Genomic DNA, 9132 nt, shown 5'->3' with positions numbered 1-9132 from the left:
AGGATTTCCTGAAAGACCAAAGTTCAGTAGACATACAAAAGAGCATCTTTCTGATCTGCTGCCTGAGGCCTAATAATTCTTTCTCCGGAGACATGTCAGATATTGATGTTCAAACCCATCCTCCGGGTCTTCAATCCAGTTGGACTAACACAGGACTGTAGGAAAACCCATCATGATACTAATGATCCAAGAGGGATTTCCCTATAATAAGTATTCTCGGGCCGGGCGCGGTGGCTCACGCCTGTAATCCCAGCACTTTGGGAGGCCGAGACGGGCGGATCACGAGGTCAGGAGATCAAGACCATCCTGGCTAACACGGTGAAACCCCGTCTCTACTAAAAAATACAAAAAACTAGCCGGGCGAGGTGGCGGGCGCCTGTAGTCCCAGCTACTCGGGAGGCTGAGGCAGGAGAATGGCGTGAACCCGGGAGGCGGAGCTTGCAGTGAGCTAAGATCCAGCCACTGCACTCCAGTCTGGGCGACAGAGCAAGCCTCCGTCTCAAAAAAAAAAAAAATTATTCTCCTTTCTAGACATTTATAAAGACACTAAAGCATAATAGTAGGAAAAGTATGTATGAGCTTAGGAGTATGAGGACTTCGATTTAAATAGTAGATTTGTGATATTGAGCTTAATATTGTGACATTTAGTCAGTATGATCCTCAGTTTCCTCTTCTATTAAAAAAGTAGCTATAATTAAATATATGACACTCTATAAATTGGGATCTGAACAAGAACACAGAAATTACTTCGAATATGCTTAATAGAGGGAATGTAGCACAGGAACTGGTTATACAGGTGATGGAGATTATAAGCCAAACAGCAGACAATGGGGTAATCCAGCCATGAGCAACAGCACGGAGTTTCACCATCCCTTGACTGGAGAGACTAAGGGCGGAGAGAACCTTAGTTATTTTGGCACCTCCAGTGGAGCCACCAAGTGGAAGTTTGAACCATGGCCTGCCAGTCCTAGGGGAGCTGAAGCCATAGAGAAGATGCAGCCCAAAGCAGAGAGGGAGCAGAGAAACAGACTGGCTCCTCTCCTCACCCTCACCCCCACCAGTGCCTGAATGTCCAGACCCGGCCCAGAACCAGTGGCCAGGAGAGGTTGCAGTCTCCCTGCAATACTGACAGAGCAGAGGGAGGGTGAGGTGGGATCCAAGAACAGCAGCCCCAAGGCCTGTCCAAAATTTCATAAAATTAGTGTGAGAATTAAAGACCACATCATATAAAAGCATCCATCACAAGGCCTCATGCATACTGAGCTTTCAACAAAATGTTGTTCGTTTGATTAATATGGTGCCATCCAAATAGACGGCACGATAACTCACCATGTTACCAAATCTATTGGTACAAAGTAAGGTTGCTATAACTTTTTCAGGAATAGTGAAAAACAAAAACAAAAAGCCCTTCAGCAAAAATACATTACCAGCTTCCAAAGGAGAAGCTGCAGATGGTATTTGTGATTTTCACAGAAGTGTCTCAGTTAAATGAATTACTTATCTATTAAATGTTTAAGCTGGCAGCTCTTTTTGTCTAATGTGATCACTTCATGCAGAAACCAACAACCAATTAAATCAGAACAAATGACTAGCTAATCTCTAAGGTTGCTTCTGGCTCTACCATTCTGATTGTTCAGTCGCATCAATGATAAAATGATAAAAGGTTTTGGGTTCTGCCATTCCTCAGTCCAGAGTATTACCTGAATCAGTATCAAGAATACATTGTCTTCCAAACATCTCAAATACACACTAGGCAGAGTAGCATTTATTTTAATTTTCGCACCTTTAAAGAGGACTTTTCCAAGATGATTTACTTGAGAAATGCATTTTTCCATACCATAAATGAACACCGAAGAGACCTATAGTTTGTTTTAGGTTTTCTCTGCTCCTAATGCAAATATTTATATATTCTGGATATGATTTGGTATGGATTTCTTAGGCATAAACTAATTGGGGAATATCTCCTGAGTATAGTGATGCTCTTTATTATCATCAACATCATCATCATAGATCATATTTATATGGTGCTTATAGTGCCTGGCATTATTCTGGGTATTTTACATATATAAACTCATTTAATTTCAAGTTTATGAGGTAGGTACTATTATATTCCCCATTTTACAGATAAGGCAACTGAGGCACAGAGAGGTTAAGTAACTTGCTTATGGTCACAAAGCTTGTAAGTAGGAGCACTGGTATCTAACCCTGGCAGCCTGACTCCAGAATTCAGGCTCTTAACTAGGGTACTAAGCTGAGGAGGAATAGAAGAGGATATACACATTCTAACACAGACAGTGATAAGCCAGGCTCCTTTCATTTTTATAAGGATGGCTTTCATGACTGACCCCTGCCCACTCCTCCCAAATTAATGTGTCTTCCAATCCCCTCTCCCGACTTGAACCACAAAGGTCTCCATTCCCCCCTCATTATCACCAATATCCTTTCCTCCACAGGGCCTTTGCACGAGCTGCTCCCTCTGCCTGGAATGCTCCTATCCCCTTTCGCCTGGTTGAACTCTCTGTCCCTCAGATCACCGAACTAGCTCTCTCTGGCCATGCCGAACCCTCATAAATAACTCTTGCAGTCCACGGCACCTCTCTTTCCTAGCCCTCATTACAGTTACAATTTGACATTTGTTTTACGTACCTCATGTCTAATTAGCTTCCTGTAGTATCCCCTGTGCCTAGAACACAATTATCATTCAATAAACACTTATTGACTGGCTTATTGATTGAGTAAAAAATATGTGTCACCTCATTGGACTATGAACCTCATGAAGGAGGAAACCATGTTTATTCTTCCACTGTATTCTCAGCACCCAGTAAAATGCCTGACACATAAGATAACATCTATTGAGCAAATGTCTAAGCCAGAGCACAGTTTTACTACCTCTATGACAATTATTTCCCAGGACCCTTAAAAAAATAACCTTCAATTCTTTTTATTTCCAAATAAAAACTCCAATATGAACAGAAGACAGGGATTTCACCATTGTCTTCAGGTGGCCAAATCTGATAGAACATGCAAAAGCAGACGGGCGCGGTGGCTCACGCCTGTAATCCCAGCACTTTGAGGGGCCAAGATGGGCGGATCACGAGGTCAAGAGATCGAGACCATCCTGGCTAACACAGTGAAACCCCATCTCTACTAAAAATACAAAAAAAAAAAAAGTAGCCAGGCGTGGTGGCGGGCGCCTGTAGTCCCAGCTACTCTGGAGGCTGAGACAGGAGAATGGCGTGAACCCGGGGGGTGGAACTTGCAGTGAGCTGAGATCACACCACTGCACTCCAGCCTGGGTGACAGAGTGAGACTCTATCTCAAGAAAAAAAAAAAAGAACATGCAAAAGCTAGATTTCCGCAGGGACCTCCGGGACTCACCCATCTCCTCCACAGGCTGCCTGCCTTCCTGAACAGGAACTCAGGGACGACATCAGTGCAGTTAAGTTTGTATCCTCTGTCATCCTCTGACCCCACTCCCACCACTATCCTCCACCTCTTTGATGTCCATCTTAGACTACACATGTGCTTCTAACAAGTGCAATTCTGAAGAAAAGAAAAGCAAAAGTCAGTGCCATCTGGCATCGTTGGTTTTCATGACTTTGTGCATGTTAAACCCGGTATTTCTATTGATATGGTATTTCCATAAAACAGAAAAGAAAGGAAAGGAAATCACCAAAAGAGTAATAACATCTCCCCACAACTTCTGACAAGATACTTTTCTTCAAGCAAAAAGAATGATAAACAAGACTCCCTCTGTCGCTGATGGGCCACAGGATCGGTCACCATTGTTACAACCCCTTCTGAAAGCCAGAACTCTCTGCTGACACTGGGCCAACCTTTGCTACTGAAAGAAATCAAAACTCCCTCTCTCCCCCAGCTTGTAGACTATGGCAATCCTTTCCTTGTATGAGCAGAAGGCAGAACTTTATCACTCTGGGTTTGAAACCACCCCTAACCCCTGACCCAAGGGGAGCTTGGAACTCACATTTCAGCTGGGAAGGGTTTGCTGACCTCTGGCCTGGAACGCATGAAGCCTCCTCAACCCACAGCCAGAGTCAGTCCTTAACATGGATTCTTGTCATCCCTCTTTCTTCTTGGAGCAAAGACTGTCCTCAAAATAGCTAAACAGATATAGGAGTTGCCAGCAAAAACTGAAATCCAATCTTTTCTACCAAAAATGAAAAAAAAAAAAGAGGATTTAAATGAGCCAGACACAAAAGGACAAACATTGTATGATTCTACTTACATGAGTTATTTAGAGTAGTCAAAATCATGCAGAGTGAAAGGAGAATGGCCAGGGGCAGGGTGGGGTAGAAGGTGGGCAGAGGGAATGGGCGTGACTGTTTTATGGGCATGAAGTTTCAGTTTGGGATGATGAAACAGTTGTGGAGATGGGTAGTGATGATGATTCCACAACAATGTGAATGTCCTTAACACGACTGAGCTGTCCACTTAACAGTACAATAGTTGGCCGGGCGCGGTGGCTCAAGCCTGTAATCCCAGCACTTTGGGAGGCCGAGATGGGCGGATCACAAGGTCAGGAGATCGAGACCATCCTGGCTAACCCGGTGAAACCCCGTCTCTACTAAAAAATACACAAAAAACTAGCCGGGCGAGGTGGCGGCGCCTGTAGTCCCAGCTACTCAGGAGGCTGAGGCAGGAGAATGGCGTGAACCCGGGAGGCGGAGCTTGCAGTGAGCTGAGATCCGGCCACTGCACTCCAGCCTGGGCCACAGAGCGAGACTCCGTCTCAAAAAAAAAAAAAAAAAAAAAAAAAACAGTACAATAGTTTAAATAGTAAATGTTATGTTATGCACATTTACCATAATTAAAAACAAAATAAAACAGAGGCTTTAGGGAACTTGTCCTGGGCATTTTAACACTTTTTAAAAGCTCTATACATTTACTGGCCCCAATAGTTCTTAAGGTTAAAACAAACATACAAGAAACCTTCAAGTCCTTTCCTCTTGAGGAATCTCCTTTGTCACATTTCGACTACACTTTAATACATAAGCTTTAACATGATTTCCTTATCAATCAGACTATGTTGATAACCCCAAACTTCAATAGCTTCAAATAACAGAAGATTATTCATGGCTGTCTCTCTACAGATCCATAATGGGTCACTAATGAGATTCCATCAGGGACCTGGGCTGATGGAGAAGCCCCATTCACCATGCCTGCAGGAAAGGAGAGTGTTGCAAAGCGCACACTGGCTCTTCACCCTTCTGCCCAGAAAAGACCTGTTTCTCTTTTTTTTTTTTTTAATTTTAAATGTATATATCCTTTATTTATTTATTGCTTATTATTATTATACTTTAAGTGCTAGGGTACATGTGCACAACATGCAGGTTTGTTACATATGTATACACGTGCCATGTTGGTGTGCTGCACCCATTAACTCATCATTTACATTAGGTGTATCTCCTAATGCTATCCCTCCCCCGTACCCCATCCCACAACAGGCCCCCATATGTGATGATCCCCACCCTGTGTCCAAGTGATCTCATTGTTCAATTCCCACCTATGAGTGAGAACAGGTGGTGTTTTGTTTTCTGTTCTTGCGATAGTTTGCTGAGAATGAGTGTTTCCAGCTGTATACATGTTCCTACAAAGGACACGAACTCATCCTTTTTTATGGCTGCATAGTATTCCATGGTGTACATGTGCCACATTTTCTTAATCCAGTCTGTCACTGATGGACATTTGGGTTGATTCCAAGTCTTTGCTATTGTGAATAGTGCTGTAATAAACATATGTGTGCATGTGTCTTTATAGCAGCATGATTTATAATCCTTTGGGTATATACCCAGTAATGGGATGGCTAGGTCAAATGGTATTTCTAGTTCTAGATCCTTGAGGAACTGCCACACTGTTTTCCACAATGGTTGAACTAGTGTACAGTCCCACCAACAGTGTAAAAGTGTTCCTATTTCTCCACATCCTCTCCAGCACCTGTTGTTTCCTGACTTTTTAATGATTCCCATTCTAACTGGTGTGAGACGGTATCTCGTTGTGGTTTTGATTTGCAATTCTCTGATGACGAGTGATGATGAGCATTTTTTCACATGTCTGTTGACTATATGAATGTCTTCTTTTGAGAAGTGTCTGTTCATATCCTTTGCCCACTTTTTGATGGGGTTGTTTGTTTTTTTCTTGTAAATTTGTTTGGGTTCTTTGTAGGTTCTGGATATTAGCCCTTTGTCAGATGAGTAGATTGCAAACATTTTCTCCCATTCTGTAGAAAGACCTGTTTCTTCTCCATGCTTACTTCATCAGCCCAAACAGTCATAAGGCCACACCTAATTCAAGGGAGCATGGGACGCAGTTCTTTATTGCACTGCACACCTGGAAGGAGAGTGAGCTGTGGAGTGCCCTTGTGAATCCCACAATATCTTTCTAACCACTGTAGCCTCTCTCTAGGTTTCGCACATATCTTTGTACTATTTCTGAAGTTCATTTTAGTTATAGTTTATATTATAGCACACCTATATATAATTATACATATGCAATGATGTAAATTATAATAATATATCATAATCACAAAGAAACAAAACCTGGTCCTACCATCAAAGGACATTCCCAGCATTCTGCCATGTGTATCATCCCAAAGTTCAAAGACAGTGAATTCACGGGCTGCTCTGTCAACAAAGGAGAAGGAGTATCTCCTCCTCCCATCACCTCCTCAACTCTGTTCTGTCCTTGATCCCAGAAGTCAGAGGAGCCCAAAGCATTAAAAGATAGGTTGCTAAATGCTTTATTTGGAGAAGTGAAAATGTAGTCTTGGCCTCAGAGGAGAAAAAGCTTTAAAAGAAAATAAACCTACCCTTGACATTGATTTACTCTAGGCTTACTGGTCTCATAAGACTGAGAAGCTGCAACATATTTTAGAGGTGCTAGAGATTCCATAAATCCACATGGATGGCCTTCATCCGCTGACACTGAGTTCAAGTGCAGAGCCCCAAGCAAAAACCCCTGATGGTTCTATAATGGCAAGATAAACATCCCTGTCATAGAAGAGCCTCCCCATCCGGACCCTCAGAAAAGCAGGACAAGCTCAGACAGCAGTGAAGCGCAAGCTATTCACTCAGAGTGCACTAAAATTGCAGGACTTCTCAGAGGTTACAGCATCACACTAAATGTGCCGGACAGAAATTAGTGAAAGACATGTACACAGGGACCTCTCTACATGTATACATATGCACACACACAGTCAAATGCAGATTTAGAAAACTTTCATTTGCTGACCTCCTGTCCTCTGTTACCGTTTATTTGCTTTGTAGCAGTATAGTCAATGTTATAAAAGCTCACAACATCATGCCTCATGTCTTCATCCAATATATCCAAATATTAATAGGTAGAGAAACCCTGGCCCTGTTTTATATTGCTTGCTAATGATAGCTTTGGGAAGATTTTCAAGTATCTCTGGCACATGAGCAAAATGTTATAACAACCATTAGCTAAAGCAGAAAAATAAATTTTATAAAGTATTAAATTTGGTCTTTGATGCTGACCAAATAGCAGCACCAATAATATGAGGCAACACATGAGCATATTCAGCAACTCTTTTATATTTTTCTTAAGGTAGGGACAGGATCTCACTGTGTTTTCCAGGCTGGTCTCAAACTCCTGGCCTCAAGCAATCCTCCTGCCTTAACCTCCCAAAATGCTGGGATTACTAGCATGTGCCACTTTGCCCAACCCCAGGAACTATTTATTACTTTGGATTTTATTGTTGTTGTTTCCTTCTTGGGATTTGTTAAATTGCATAAAGAAACATTTCAGTCCCCAGTCATAAACTCAGCTGTTGTCTGAGGTTCACGTATGCACTGGCCAACTCTTAGAGAAAGACTAATTTTTAAATAAATCAACAAAAAATTGCATTAAAATTAAATGAATTAAAATTTAAGGGAGGGATAATCTAAGGGTCTGAGAAACAAGCAAAATTGAATTATCTTATACTAGAGGTCTACAAAGCAAGGAGAACAGTAATAAGAGCTTGAATTTTGAAGTCACAGATGTAGGTTTAAATCATTGCCCTGACATTTACCAATAGCAAGAAAATAACCACATCATAGGGCCACACAAAGTCTCAATTTCTTCACCTGTAAAACAGAGAAAACAGCATCCAATTCCCACAACTGATGTGAGGATTAAATAAAATAATCCATACAAAGCCTTTAGTAGAATGCCTAGTACATACCAAGTGTTCAGCAAAGGTCATATGTTACCACTGATAGTATTTGATAGATTTACAAGGAAGGGAATTCTTTAACTAAAATCAAAATCAAGGGATGTCTTGACAAGTAGCCAAGTGTCCCAAGATGCTGAAAGACAATGTGAATCTGACATTCTCAGTGGCATAATTTTCTGGCTTCACAGTCTATTCATCTGGAGATTGGAGGTGACAGATCTGAACTCTTGGCTTTGGTGTCTATTTGCTGTGCACTGAAAACAGTGAGTTTCTGTTTGTAGAGATTATTCTGTTGCTTGAACTATAGGGAAAACCAGTGGGCACATTGCTAATAAAGCTGTACCTCTGGCCTGCAGGCTTCCTGAATACCAATGGGTATTAAAGTTTAAGAGAAGGGGACCATAGCTTTCATGGATGCAAACAGATTAATGACAAGAAGAAAACTTGGGAGAGATCAAGTGTTTTCTGTGGCCTCCTCTAACAGACTCAGAGCCATGGGTGCTACTGTTTTGTAAACAGAAAACCTGCATTTAGATACTTGTTTTCAGTGTCTTCTCCTCTTTTTAACTAATGATGTCCCTATAACATGTCCTCTCATCCGGCCCAATAGCCTGAGGAATCTTCCTCAATTTCTCATTAGGAAGTAACTCAACCTTCAGTTCTTAGCCCAGGTTCTTAGCCCGGGTTCTTAGCCCCATCTGCAAATTTGAATCACCTGGGAAGCTTTTGAAAGTCCTGACACACAGGCCACACCCAGACCAATTGAACCTGACTCTCTGTAGGAGGTATCCACCCATCCGGAAGTTGTAAAACTCCCCAGATAATAACAGTGTGCAGTCAATGTTGAGACCCACAGTTGAGCTAAACAATGTAGATATCATTATGTCTCACAATACATTGAGAAAACAAAGACAAGCCCAAATAGAGGTTAGTAATCA

At 41.9% G+C, this 9132-nt stretch overlaps 1 non-coding gene across 1 annotated transcript; it reads left to right on the top strand.

Annotated features, from left to right (window-relative positions):
* Positions 1-3523: 3523 nt before the first annotated feature.
* On the top strand, positions 3524-3637 carry LOC111549419. Its single transcript, XR_002733728.1, has one exon. It is a non-coding gene; the product is annotated as a small nucleolar RNA SNORA8 (small nucleolar RNA).
* Positions 3638-9132: the final 5495 nt, after the last annotated feature.

Source organism: Piliocolobus tephrosceles, chromosome 3 (assembly GCF_002776525.5).
Source record: "Piliocolobus tephrosceles isolate RC106 chromosome 3, ASM277652v3, whole genome shotgun sequence".
Lineage (NCBI taxonomy): Eukaryota > Metazoa > Chordata > Mammalia > Primates > Cercopithecidae > Piliocolobus > Piliocolobus tephrosceles.
This window is presented reverse-complemented; position numbering and strand designations above follow the sequence as displayed.